The sequence below is a fragment of the Branchiostoma lanceolatum genome, chromosome 6, assembly GCF_035083965.1.
Source record: "Branchiostoma lanceolatum isolate klBraLanc5 chromosome 6, klBraLanc5.hap2, whole genome shotgun sequence".
Taxonomy (NCBI): Eukaryota; Metazoa; Chordata; class Leptocardii; order Amphioxiformes; family Branchiostomatidae; genus Branchiostoma; species Branchiostoma lanceolatum.
This window is the reverse complement of record NC_089727.1, coordinates 6814208-6828753: the sequence shown is the minus strand read 5'-3', so window position 1 is coordinate 6828753 and position 14546 is coordinate 6814208. Positions and strand designations below refer to the sequence as shown.

Here is a 14546-nt window from a genome sequence, read left to right as displayed (position 1 = left end):
GCTATGATATGTATAGCTGTAAGGGGAGATGCAAAGTAAAATTTACATCTAAAGAAACACATCACTCATTGGTTCGCTTCGCTCACTCGGTGGTTTATTCGGTAGTTATAGGAACTGACGATGCCTTATGATGCCTAATACACATCAGGGCAGGTTAATAACCCTATATAACACTCATTGTCAGAGATGTCCCTGTAGCTCAACTTGTAGGAATGGCCGTAAAATGGGGTCCCGTGTTCGAGGAGGTGCCTCAAGCGCGATAAATGGGAAGGGCCAGTAATAACACCTCCCTGTAAAAGTATGCCCTGCTACTAAAACATCAAGGAAACTTGCCGCCCTATTTGCCTCTAGCACTACAGGGTGAACAGCAACAACACGCATCATCATTCTGCCCTCTCTCCTCACCATTTTCTACCCATACTCGGCTTAGGCCTTGCCCCTCGGCCGTGTGGTATGAGCCTGTCCTTTGTCATGTCCTTACCTTCACCTTGTAGTGTGTGCGTCATGTTACCCTCCTCCTTTGTCACGCGGAGTGGTGGGGCATGAATACTGAGATTCCCCCGTGCCGGAGTAAGAGGTGCATTAGTGTAGCTATTACCCCAGGGCTCGCCTGTTTTCATGCTCTTGGCTTATGTATGCCAGCAGTGTACGGAACCTGTCATTTCATGATCACTGGGAGGTAGACTAGCGGGCGGAAACGTACCGGAGAACATCAGAAGAACGTCAGCCGTGCCTGAGAGGAAAGGGGAAGCTGCCACGGTGCGTTATAGGAAGGTAGGCGGGCTTTAGTACGCATTTGTCGTAGGTCGTCGTACGATTCTCTAAGTAGGCTGTGACAGAACCAGCCGTCGACAAGGATTTGAGATACTAGTATGCTTTTTTCGTAACAAGGCAGTTGAATTTTGCACGATACAAGCACGACTATCACAAGAATGTTTTAAGCTTGCAATCGTACGACGATCGCACGACGTCGGTGCCAGGGCCCTCAGGTGGTGGTAATTTTGCTGTTGCTGTACGCGTTAGAAAACGTGCTACATCGAAGCCTGAACATCGTACCGAAGTGAAGTCTATGTCTCGTCTATAAACGATACACATCCAGGTATTCACCAGGTTGTAATATAAGTATTATTACAGCCAATAGGTACCCATCTGAGTAATGAGGCTGTTGTAACGTGCTCGAGGCACCTCCTCGAACACGGGACCCCATTTTACGTCTCTTCCGAAAGACGTTGCAGCTCCAACAAGGATACCCTTCCCGGATTCGAATCGGGTCTCTTAGTAACCAGCTAATTAGAAGCAGGAGGCTCAACTGTGAAGCCGATACAGGAACACCCTGATGTAGAGCATGGCATAGCGGAAAATAGATCAAGCAATCTCAGTCACTGATAAGAGAAAGTGGATGCTATCTGACACGTCTGACTCCTTGGAAAATGTATCCAATTGCTTGATTTAGTAATTCATTTTGTGTGAAGTCAACACTGGTTTAAACAAAGCCAGGCAGCTAGAACGCCCGTGCATGATTTATGCAGCAATGACATGCGATGATAGCAAGTCAGTAGAATGATTTGTTGTGTTCAGATTTATCCTTAAGCTACGGTCCAATATTCAAAAGGAGCGCATTGAATGAGGCTGCTACATGTATATCATTCTGTAGATGGATGTCTGGGTGCTTCAATTCTTCATTCCGTATACAGTGAAAAATGTCCAAGAAGACCACTCAGGGGATCAATAAAATCTGGTCTATGTGGACAGGTGGTTACTATATACATGTATAGGATTCTTAATGCTTGTGTCTATAGGAAAATTATCTAAGGGACCACCAAAAATTGGCTACTTCGGCCAGGTGGTCGTTTTGTATAGGTTTGATTGTATTTTCACAACTTTGATAAAATAACAGTCTAGATGAAGGACAACCACTCCAAAGATGCTACTTCAGTTTTGATTGTTGTCTTCATGGCGACGTGACTTGTCCATGATCTATTTTCCACCCAAGTCGATGAATATTTCATAGATCGGCGCGGCGGGGTCTCCTTGACCTCATTAGCGGCCCAGGTACACAGTAGGGGCGGCAGGTGACCACATCTGTCACTGTCAGCTCAGGTGTGGAGCAGAATTTCTGCTCCGACATATTATTGCTCCGTGTGGTTAGGGTTATGGTTTAGGCTAGGGTTAGGGTTAGGGTAAGCGATTAGGGTTATCTGTATCTGTATCTATATAGGCGGTATTACCGCCATTAGGCGTAACACACCAGCTTCGCAGGCACGCGGCGCGGCAGCAGCTGGTTATATTACACCGAACGACCTGGCACATCTAACCTTCGCATATCTAACTGCATACATTGTTTAAAGCTATCTAATGAGGATGCTTCCACTGTGCTTGGTTGTAACGAGTTCCACTCTACGATCGTTCTAGGAAAATACGAATTTTTAAACACATCAATCCTCGGTTGAAAAGTCTTATACTTAAAGGCATGGCTATTTCTTGTCCTTTTCTGAGCTGGTATTAGATACTTATTAGTTGGTACGTCCACTTTGGTTAGGTTAGTGCTAGGATTTATCTTCCACAGCGCGACCCCTGCCCTCCCAAAATCCACTCAAACCTCTGCTTGAAAATTATCACGCCACACGAGTGCATAACGCACTTCTTCCTCCTCAGGTATACTGGAACCCCCCCCCCCCCCCCCAAGCAGTGCTGGGGCAAATATTTGGCAGGGGCAGAAATTTGGCTTGACAGCGGGAGCTGTGGATCGTTCCAGGTCGTGATGACAGACGGCCTTTTAGTCCTGTAGTCCTCGCGGGGATGATCTGACCTTGACTCCGTTGTCAAGGTTAAGTGCCTTCCCTGACCTCCGGGATTGGAGCTTATTGGAAAGATGACAGGGCGGAACGATGTGGTTTTATTGACGTTTTGTCCAATGTCGTCTATGTACAAAGGGTGCAGATATATGGGTGGATACTTGGATACGTTATTAAGTCCACTAGCTGACATACATAAATTTGTAAGTAGACAATCTTCCTGGACATAAAACATGGACATAAAAACTACATAAAATTTACTAAAGCTAGTACCTAGAGACTACAGTCAAATTGTTTTCTATATATATGCATAAGAAGCTCCTACAAAGCTTGCAATTACTAGTAGATTGTATATATGACGAACTGTTCAATTTGTGCATCAGATGATATATACTATAATTAGCAGCGGCCCGTTATTATCGAGATATTCATCCTAGTGTCGCTTTTAAGGAGTTGACAGATTTTTGAAGTGGATAACATTCGTCCTTTTACAACTGTCAACCAAATACGCACCAGGGAGATAGGGCACCAAGATAAACTGTTGCTAGCAGTTGCAACCGTGAATCGAATAGAATCTTGGAAGAACTGTAAATTGGTTTCACAATGCGATATTGGTGGTGCTATCTAATTATATATCTGTAAGGGGATGACTTGGTTTTCCTAATAGAAATATAATGTAATATTGGGGTGTTATATCATTATAACGTTATATCTAAAAAGAGAGGACCAATTGCAGCAGTAAATGAATAAAGGAGCACATGAAAATAGAGGTATCACCATAATTTCTATTATCAAGTTTACCCACACAATTTCTTTTCATAAGTAAATAAATGAGATGGATAATGAAGTCTCATCCTTTAGATTGTCACATTAGTCACGGGTAAAGTGAATTGAATATATATAAGGTATGTTGCAAGACCATCCACGGATGAGGGATACATACATGTATATCAAGAATTGTAGTAACAACGTGATCACATTCGTCGTTGGTCGCCGTGCGATGATTATGTCGTAGGAGTTTATAGCAGGTTGTGACATATTAAGATTTAAGATGACCTTTTTGGTAACAAGACAGTTGAATTTTGTACGACACATGAACAACTATCCCAGTAATATTTTTAGTTTGCGATCGTACAAAATGTTGTGTCCTGATCCATTTCATTTTTTTGCTGGATCATTTCGTTGAAAATCTAGAACAAAAGAGAATGAATCTCTATCTGCCGACCCTTATGTTTGGAAGACCTTAATCGTTAGCACAACATTTATTTCCCTAGACCTAAGCAAGTGCCTGGCGAGAAGCCCTTCCGTGAGACTCCATGTAAAATACATCGCGAGAACCCCGAGAGGATTTCCGTCGTGACCTGCGGATAACTGTTATTAGTCTTGGAATCATTCAAACATCGCAAATAACCATTTCCTTGGCGTCCGCAGGGACCATTGAGACGAATAGCCCCATTTTCTTTATGTTCCGGGGACCTAAATCTTCTCGTTATCGGTTGTCCTCGATGACGGTTAGCGGTCCGATGTGATCGATCCGTCCCTGAACCACGGCATCGGGACACCGCACGACCTATGGTGACCTCCGCCTAGCCGTGACGACCGTTAAGCCCCCCCTCTCGAGCTCACTGGACCCGCGGCATGCTGGCGGCGTCGCTGCATCCTAAACTGGATTTGCGTTACACTTTCCTTTATAATGGGAATATCATTTAAAACGTACAAGTATGACCAAACAGACAACAAAGCACACAAAGCTTAAAAAGATTCGTTTTTTTGTCGATGAAATTCGTTGAGTGCTTTGTTAATTCGATCGGCCGCAGCGACGCCGCCAGCGTGCCGCGGGTCCAGTGAGAGGGGGGGGGGGCTTTACAGGGCTTATTTTTATTAGCGGTCTTGTATATAGCCCGTAGAATAGGGTATATACAAGACAAGTAAAAGTAAGCCCTGTAACAGTCGCCACGGCTAACCTCCGCCCAACAATGGGATAAACGGGTCATCAATCCCCTGTCACACAGTCGACCAGCTTCGGCCGTATTTGTTGATCGCCATATGCTCGCCCGATCTTAAAATTACCTGAGAGTCGAGCGTACTTTTCGCCTGTAAATCTACCCCATCACATTTAACTGGGCTTGAAAATAAGCCGAACTCTAAACATCGTGCGACGATCGAGAGAACACCAGGCGTAACGTTGGGTAACATAAATTCGTGGGGTACTTAAATTCGGGATTTTTCGAAAACGGGGTATTTAGGGATATGTGCTAGATGCAACATCAGTAATACCGCTAGAAATGCAAACTTGACAGACTAACGTATTCAGAACACTGTCTGAAAAGCTTCAATAAGCATGCATTAGAAGGCGACGAGGACAAAAACTCTCCGTCCCTTATTGGAACAGTCTGAGGGCTTCGTGGGAGAATAACACTACATCGTTGTCGACTGGTTTATAAGACAAATGTCACATCCGCTTCCTGCTAAACACAATCATTTACAAGACAACTTATTTTCTTAAAATTGCTGACCTGCAATTGGACTCTAAGTGTGATCAATCATCAAAACCCCTCTTTGTTGCTACAACCTACGGCACGTGTATGTTCCCGCCGCCATATCATTACCCAGAATCCTGTTGTCAAGCAGACGACAAACGTTTGCGAGGAACACTTTTTTGTCTAAATGTTGCGTGTGGTTGTGGACTGAGGACGATATTTTCCTCAAAGTTTGCTCCTAACACAACAAGGAATACATGGACATAGTAGTATTATCAATGCTACGGCATCCGGCTAACTTTCCATGAATAATGTACACGTTGCCATGACGGTGGATGTCGACTTTGACGTTCTATAGCTACCGACTCAACACACGGGTTGTTCCCGTAGACCTGATGTGTGCGGTGCGGCCGTTTTTTCGTGTATTTTTTTACTTGGACACGTCTATATCCATAGCACTCTCCTCAAGGCAAGGATGGAACGAATAGCTGCTGTATAAAATGTAATTAGCGGTAAGATATTCAAGACGAATCTTCTCTCCCGAATTAATGTTCACCCCTGTCCGACAGCACCGTCATTGTGCGTGCGGCGGACGGTAGTTTCAAGTTGAAATATTATGGTGTCAGCACGACTAGAGACAACATCTACCATATATATGATTAGTGCAAAGATAGTACATGATACTGACAGAATAATAGAAAAAAAGGATGGTTTATTGTTCTGCTAGATTGATTTCAGTCAATCATTATCGGAAAAATCCCGAATTTATGTTACCCAACGTTACATTACTGACGTTACCGAAAATGTAATCTAGATCTCGCAGACTTGTCAGTCACTTGTTAGGACACGACAGGCCCCTTTGAAACCTCTGCCCGGACAAGTATATACTCTTCAGGTATTTGTGATGTTAGGACCACAACAAAAGAACGTAGCTAGAGAAATACTCTTTGTGATGTACATTGTGTAGGACAGCAGCAGAACGCATGTAGAGAAGACATTACGTATTCCAGCCCAGATTATGGAACAGAGGACTGAGAGTTTAAGACGTCATGACGTCGATGAATGTAAGCTGACCATGTGAGCGCCTTTGAACCTTGAACGGGGACTTCTAACGATGTCAACACGGGGACGATGGGTTATTCTACTCCATTCGGTTCTGTCTTCCATCAGTGAGCGAAGTTCCGCTGTGGTGAGCGGCTTTATCTGAATTATTCCGACAACATCCATGCGAAATCCGTATCTCAACAAAACGGGTGGGCGGGATTACAGTAGCATCGTGTCCGTACATGATATAAAACTAGCTCTATGTTACCCGCATTGAAACCATGTACAGTACTTTACAACATAAAAGGCACAGAAATCCTGGCTACGGTTGAGGCAAAACCCTTTCCATTAGAGGCATTTCCTCCCGTAATGGTACTATATCTTCCCATCATTACGTTTGTAGTGTAGAAATCAGGAGTTGTCTGCGGAACAGATCACCAATAAATCAGTGTCGGGACTCTATCGGCTGTCGTTACAGGACTTATTGAAGCTGGTAAAAGCGGAAAATATATGTGCCCGTTTCCTGGCGCTTATAGTCATTTATAACCTGGCTTGTCGATTTCTCAATAGGTCAGGACCTCTTCTGGGCACTGCAGCGAGCGTAATCTAGAGTATTGGCTCTGGGCTCGGGGACGGACGGTAGAATTAGTGGGGTTACAAGGATATAGCATGAGAACCAAAGCAGAAAGTAGTATACATCATTCTTGTACTTGTTCACGTACTGAACAACACCCCTTATGCTAGGGTCACATTACCAACCCGAGGCCCGGCCTGGCAGCTTGCGGGAACGAAAACTATGATATAGGAGACAACAAGACACACAAAACTCTTAAAAATTATTCCTTACCATACGCTATGTATGCGCTTGATATGCAGCTTTTATTCTTTGTTTTTCAAACAGCCCGGTCGGGCCCCGGCTTGGAAATGTGACCCTAGCATTAGTTGTGGTAAAGCGTTCAGGGGTAGTAGTGCATTGATTGGCGCTTCCTCATGTGGTTTGCGACGTCTCCTCTGAACTTTTCCAGATTTTGTTCCTGTGTTACTGAGTGCGGTAATAAATTCCAATCTGTGGCAGGTCTTGGTAAATAAGAATATCTGTAGCTCTCTTTATGGAAGAGGATTGTTTTGAAAGAATTCGGATGGTTGTGACGAGATCGGCGTAGGTTAGCTGCAAGTATGTAACTTATCGATCATTTATATCGATCAAGTATGTATCATTAACTCCGTAAAAAGGATTTGATGTTTTCGGTCAGTTTCTTTTTTTATTCTTTCTTTGTTTTTTTCTTAATCCTGGTAGTTATTTGAATGATGTAGAGTGACAGAATGTCAGGCGGAAGATGGTACAACCGGAGACTGACAGGATGGGAAGGCTGTCCGGTTAGATTTGGGGAAACGGTGAAATTGGAGCCTACAGTCTCAGACACACCTCCGACGCGTTTACTATAGGATCTTTGCCAAGCAGTCAGTCTGGCAAGTTAGTGACAACTTATCAATATAGAATATCGTCAGCACTAGTTTCTGTCAATGGTTGCAATTTTCTAAATGCTTTTTAGGAACCCTTCTGTTTTATTGCTGTTGTACCTCAAAACTATTTGGTGGCAGCTACTATTTCTTCAGCAAAGCACGAAATTTAATCGAACGTCGTCAGCCAATTGCCTCAAACTAGACTGCGATAACGCTACTGTTTTTCATTGTAATTCGGCTAGGGATACTCTTTTGTACCGATAATGCAGTAGGGAATACATCCAGGACCAAATGTTTGGCACAGATATTGAAAAACGACTGAAAATACTGCCTTGTACCAGATATGCCTCAAGCAAAGCCTCCATCGCCAAGTGTTTTGTACTGATATGTGGTGAGACAGGCTCACATTCGACTTTGTAAATGGAGGATTCGTCGCCATATCTGCTTGAGCGATGTGCAATGGTCCAAATTGGCTGTAAGTGCGCAAGCTAACACGATGCCTATAAAATAAAGCCGTCTGCTGCAAACCCGTAAGGCACGATGAACGGACGACTGCAGTCTGGAACCGACCCTGATACAGTACTTTACGTTAGAGCTGTGCTATACTTTACATTACATTAGTCTTGTGGTACGGTGTAAGCAAACTCGGGTGATCGAACAGTCCTTAAGCCGGCGTTAGTGTGACGCAACGGTTAAGCCCCCCCCCCCCCTCACTGGACCCTCGGCACTGCTGCGGCCGATCGAGTTGACAAAGCACTCAACGAATTTCATTGACAAAACCAAATCTTTTTAAGCTTTGTGAGTTTTCTTGTCTTTTTGATCATACTTGTATGTTTTGAATGATTTTGAATGATATTCCCATTATGAAGTCAAGAGTAACACAAATCCAGTTTAGGACGCAGTGACGCCGCCAGCGTGCCGTGGGTCCATTGAGAGGGGGGCGTTAGAGCGTTGGACACAGAACCAACAGGTACCGAGTTCGATGCTCACCATGCCCCGACGTTTTACCCTTGGGAAAGGCACTTTACACTACCTTCCCTAGCTAGTGGTGGAGTGACGCCCACCGAGCCTCTTCGGTTAACCTGTCTAAAAGTGAGCCCCGTCCTATGTGGCTGTAAATTTTCAGGCGAAAATTAATTCGAATCTCAGACGATTTTGAAAATTCATGCTCTTCCAAAGTCAGTCGAAGGGCGTTGGCAGCAATTACTACTTTTATAATACCGCGTTCAAGTTGCTATTGACAAGTGAAACACGCCGCGGCCCCTGTACCATTAAATTTCCACTGTGATACACTCAACGCTTTGTAGGATACACTTCTCTCTAATGTCCGATTTCCTCACATCCGGATAACAAGCCTGTTTTAACGTTCATCATTTCGAAAGACGCCCACCTCTCGTAGGCATCACACTCATCGGTCTCTTTCCTCTTTTAAAAGTTTCTCCCTGGAGTATATCGAACGCAATTCCGCCCACTAGTAAAGACTGAAAACTTGAGTTGTACAGCGCTGTCTCCAGCGAGCACTCGCTATCTCTGTAATATTCCAGCATTAAAAGCATTGCTAACACTCATTGCAGCCAAGACCGAGCACTACATAGCTAGGCGCTATCCTACGCGCTAAGATATGGCCTTGTAACAACGTCAGAACTTCTCCTCTTGACGGTAACTCCTAATAATCGCGGCACGTCGTTTGGCGTCCCCGCGGACACTTACTCAAAAGTTGACGCTCCCTCACTCAGACTGAGTGCGCTTCATCTACAGACAGGCATGTTTAGTGCACACAACGCTTTAGATTTCCCATTAGGCATTCTCTTGCGACAAGGCCAGGCGTCCTGTGAGTTTCATAAATAAAGATTTTCACAGAAGGATTTATCCGTGATATGGAATAATGGTTTTATTTGTCACGACTTCGGAGGATGCCATGGTCCCTCGACAAGTTTAAAAGTTACGGCAATGTGCAATGAAATATAGTACATTCGGCACTACTAGTTAGCAAAGTAAGAGAGTATACTGAGGCAATTGAGCACCTCTTTGTATTACCATTAGCGCTCGCAGGTACAAGGATGAAAGACATTTCGTTTTCTTCGACCTGCAGCCCGTACAAATGCTCATGAAGGGCATTTAGAGCAAATTCAAGTCACCACGTAGTAAACGAAATGTAAAATCTTGATCCTGTCATGAAATTCAACTTAATTGTGCTGCTGTGTAGTGTACGTCAGCAAACCGACCCATCTGACCCGCCGGATCTGTACTTTTCCCCATGGGTGCCTCCGAATCAGCTTCAGAGGCTGTTCCGTGTGCTCTCGTGCTCTCATGCGTGTGACCCCTGTGGAGCTGTCCTTGGTGCTGAATCTACAGTCGTGGTAGCACAGCCTCGGGAGAGAGAATAAACCCGTTCAGATCAGCCAAAGTTCACTTTCAACTATCGAATATTTGCCTTTGTTGATGTCAAAGAATACTGGTTCCTCTCAATGTCCATATGGTCGTTACTAATGAATATGGTTAGATATTATTTTACTTACGTATCCTTTTCATGCCGCGGGCAGGATAAGGCTTTGATCTGTTTCCCCGCGTTGAAAACACATGTGCCCTCATGCACAGTTTTACAATATCAAACAGTGTTTTTTAACACTTTGGCAGAAATATTTTTTGAATAAGAGAGAATCTCTGACCTACTAACCCTAATGTTTTTAGGAAAACTAATCGGAAACACAATATCATTTTTTCTAGGCCCTCTGAAACTGAATACGCCCAAATCATTATACCTAAAGCAAATTACCCTCGCTCATTAACATGACGATCTTTTCTGCAATCCAGTGAAATCACTCCGTGGGCTGCAGAGCAGATCGCTTCTGATAGCGTTTTGTTTTTCAGACCAACACGTCGGTATTGACGCATTTCACACCTGCAAGCTTATTACTTCTGGCGTCACGTCACTTCGTTGCCGTGCCAACGGACGTCTGCCTACGTCCAAAGATTAGATCGAGTAACCTCTTGTCTTGTAATCTGGTGCAAGTGGTTCCAGAATTGGCCAAGACGAAATTCGTTGATTTCAGTAATTACAGATCAGTGCAAACCTTGAAACTCGCAAGCCAAGCCTTGATGTACAAGCAAAGGCTTGAAGAATCTTGTGTTGAATGTTGAGGAGCAGAAACTGCACTACATTGGCGTTACGCATTTGATGAATGTGGTTCATAAGGAGGAGGAAATGAGCAAGGATGTAAATATACTAGTAATCAAATCAGACTTTTGATGATGATGATGACGATAAAGGGTTTTGGAATTGATGAGGAAAAATGTACAGGAAAGTAAATGAGGCCAGTGAGGGCCCATCGGAGCATATTCCACAGATAACATCTGTCCACTGGACCCACTTATATTTCTCATCCCCTTATCTTTGTTCCTTTTCAGTTGCTTCAGGTCTTCTTCTCTTTCTTTTGTACTGTTGGTTCCAAGTTAAGGCCTGGTGTGTTGAGGAAGGTAGTGCGTCATTGTAAGACCTTTTGGCGCATATATAAAACGCAAAGTTTAGCGCACTTTATCTCTAACAAAGTGGAAGAGTACTGCGAAAAGAAAGTAGCGCACGTCATGACCAGGCATAGCCTAACAGAATCGAAGACCCTGGCAACGGGGCGCATCCCAGTCGGCGTCAGCCTGACACACGCTCCTCATCAGTAGTCCATTTCGATATCTGTAGCTGTTGTAGTCCTCGACATCGGCTTCAGTAAAGCGAATATAGTAAAGTAATGAATTAAGGTGTGGACATTTTGGCTCCTGTCGTGTCTACTTTACAGACGTGCCTTTATTAAAGGCAGTTTTCATGGAAGACTTTACGAGTATGTGAAATAGCCAGTATACGTGCCATGGAATGAACTTTTGTGTATTACAAATTACAGTCAGAACTGCTCAGGATGACCCCTCAGGCGACCGATGGAAATCTGGTCTGTGTGGACAGGTGGTCACTATAGATAGGATTAATGCTTGTGTCAATGGGAAAAATCATCTGTTTCGAATCCTGTTTTTGCGGGAGGGGCAAGTTAACCACCTTGCCTTCTTTCCGTTTCGGAAAACAAATTCTAAAAGTTTGTTTACGTTTGATTTATCCCTTAATTAAAGGTACCCTGAGGGATTTCCCATCCACAGACACTTGACACCCCGGTTGTAAAGTAGGTGCTAGCGCCTGGAGACATCATGTGATATACATTCTCCTATGCAGAGCCTCGCCCGCTGCCTATGCCTTAGGGAGGCGCTGCTAAACCGACCTGAGGTTTCCACTTTTGTGGGTGTGGCCTCTAACCAGCTGTCAGCCAATCAGAGAATCTTCTAAATGTTTTAAACAAAGCCGATTCTGACATGGGTATAGACCACGCCCACAAAAATTGTAACCTCGGTTTATGCTTAGCTTCCAATTGCGTATTGGATGTAGTCCCGCCCGAGTCCCTAAGTCACAGATTTGTCCCGGTGTACTGCTGACGGCGTCTATTTGTTACCAGGTCCCACGTTGATGTTAAGTCCGAGTCGAAATGATTCGGGGTCCCGGCCGGGCCCAACAATAGCCCGGCAGCCGCAGCGTGTCCCACGAGGCCGCGTAGGGGTCACGCCCGAAAGTGTACAAAAAACCCAACCCGTCAACTACCCGGTGCATGGGGCCCCTTTTTCCAATTTGGACCGTAGCATTAGCAGAGCCTCCTCAAGGTGTAGGCCACAGGCGAGGCTCTGTGTAATCGATAAACGCACTATTTAACAGTTAAAAGATGCTCCCGAGTCGTCATTATCTTCCACTGTAAATCCGTTGCACAGTCGCTTATCGCTAACAAGCAGACCCTTAGTCCCATTTTCTCGCCACAAATGATCGATAAGAGTTCTAGTTTGACCCTCCGACGTTGGGCTTCTGTTTGGGAGTCTAGTAGCTCATGTAGGTGTTAAGCCCAGTAGGAAAATCGATCGCCCGAAACGTCCGCAAGCTGTAAATTACATTTTCGACAGTACTACGCCCGATGTTCTCTTCGTCGTCTCGCGATTTTTAGAGATCGGCCGATGTTCGAAAGTTATGCTTCGGTCCCATTTCTAATCCGTGGCAAGAAAATGCACAATATATGATAAGGAGTATTTCTTTACGTTTTGTGTATTTTGTTGTCTTTTATATCATACGTTTCGTTCGCACAAGCTGCCCGACCGGGCCCCGGATTGAAAATGGGACCGTGGCATAAGTAAGCCTCGTTCAGTGTGATGAGGTAAATTTACAGACGTAAAATGCACGCGATTCTCTCTGCCAATTTTGTGATTCAGCGACCTTCTGGCGAGCAACAAACACGGCGAAGGCTCGTCGACTGTGTGACAGGGGCTTGGGTGATCGTGAGCTTCGGCGACGTCCTGGCGATGAACAAATACGGCGGAAGTGTGACAGGGGCTTACCGGGTGTCTCCATCTATCTACGGTTCCATCCATCATTCTAATGCCCCTATCTCACTGGACCCGCGACACGTTGGCGACCTCGCTGCGTCCTAGATTTGAAATGTGTCACCCTTGACTTTATATTGGAATATCATGCAAAACGTACAAGTATTACTAAAAAGACAACAAAACATACAAAGCGTAAAAGATTCGTTTTATCGATGAAATTCTTGAGCGCGCTGTCAAATCGCTAGGTCGCAGCGAGGTCGCCAACGTACCGCAGGTCCAGTGTGACAGGGGCTTACTGAATGTCTCCATCTATCTACGCCTCCATCCATCATTCTAACGGCTCTGTCAGTCCGGGCCGCGCCGGGAGCTGCTCCGCCGGCCTATCGTGACGTGCGCTGTCTTCAACCGGCCGTAAACAAGACCGGGGAGTCTGCAAGAAGAAGATAATTGATGTTTGGTAGCTTGCCCCGTCCCTTTGAATTTAGTTCCAACCAGAGAGGTCTACTTTAATGACGCCAAGAAAGCTACTCGTGCAAGATTGCTAGTCTCTACCAGACTAACTACGCTGACTATAGGGAGAATAATTGCCAGGGTTTCATTTGCAGGCTCTGTTACGCGGGCGAAATGTGATCTTCACCGTGGACTGACTCTACTGGCTAATTATTCTTTTTTTTCTGCCAAATTCTACGATCCATACGCCCGTAGGAGGGCCTGGTGGAGGCTGCAAGATTGCCATGGTAGGACAGGTCTCTCTCGTTGAGACAAAAACGCTTTTGACTCCCAGCCCAAGTGCAAAAGCTCCATGTGGTTATCACTGGAACGCGTCAATGACCGGCTAAGACTCGCCGATAGTGCGCTGTATCTCATGAATGCAGATTGGTCGTTAAGCGTTCACTAATCGATAATAAGTAGCAGCGTCTTAACGCCGTATTGTTCCATGGCGCCTCTAGTCTGTACTGGCCTACACAGGGAAGTACAGATTGTTTATCGCGCGGAACGGTCTTGCAGACCTATGATTCGAGCAGAACGACCATTATCTCTTTAATTTCCTCATGGTGATTCTGAGGTGATGCAGGTGGCTAACTTTATTGATAGAACATCATTGATTAGCCCTAAGTAATGATAGCGTATGTCTGAGACATAAACAATGTGACGATATAAACCTTGCAGTGTGTAATCTTGGCAGGTGACATTTATTGCAAGCAGTTTTGGACGATATTGAAGTTATGTTTCAAAGTAATACTAGTATGCTGAAGAATGTGGCTTAGTACTTACATACTTCCTGCCCTTGTCGCCACATGCAACATATGACGGCAATAAAAGCTTGTTAGTTCCCGCCGTCCTAGATGTTGTCCCTTGTGTG

At 44.8% G+C, this 14546-nt stretch overlaps 1 protein-coding gene across 2 annotated transcripts in view; it reads left to right on the top strand.

Annotated features, from left to right (window-relative positions):
- LOC136436319 (uncharacterized) overlaps window positions 1-14546 on the top strand; it is a 39606-nt gene that overhangs the window by 11962 nt on the left and 13098 nt on the right. Inside the window, exon 1 of one of the 2 annotated variants that reach the window (XM_066430182.1) lies at window positions 376-774. The exons of the other annotated variant lie outside the window; for it this stretch is intronic. The gene's annotated coding sequence lies outside the window, so the exon portion shown is untranslated. Of the gene's footprint in view, window positions 1-375; window positions 775-14546 lie in introns of those variants that run through there. 2 annotated transcript variants of the gene reach the window in all.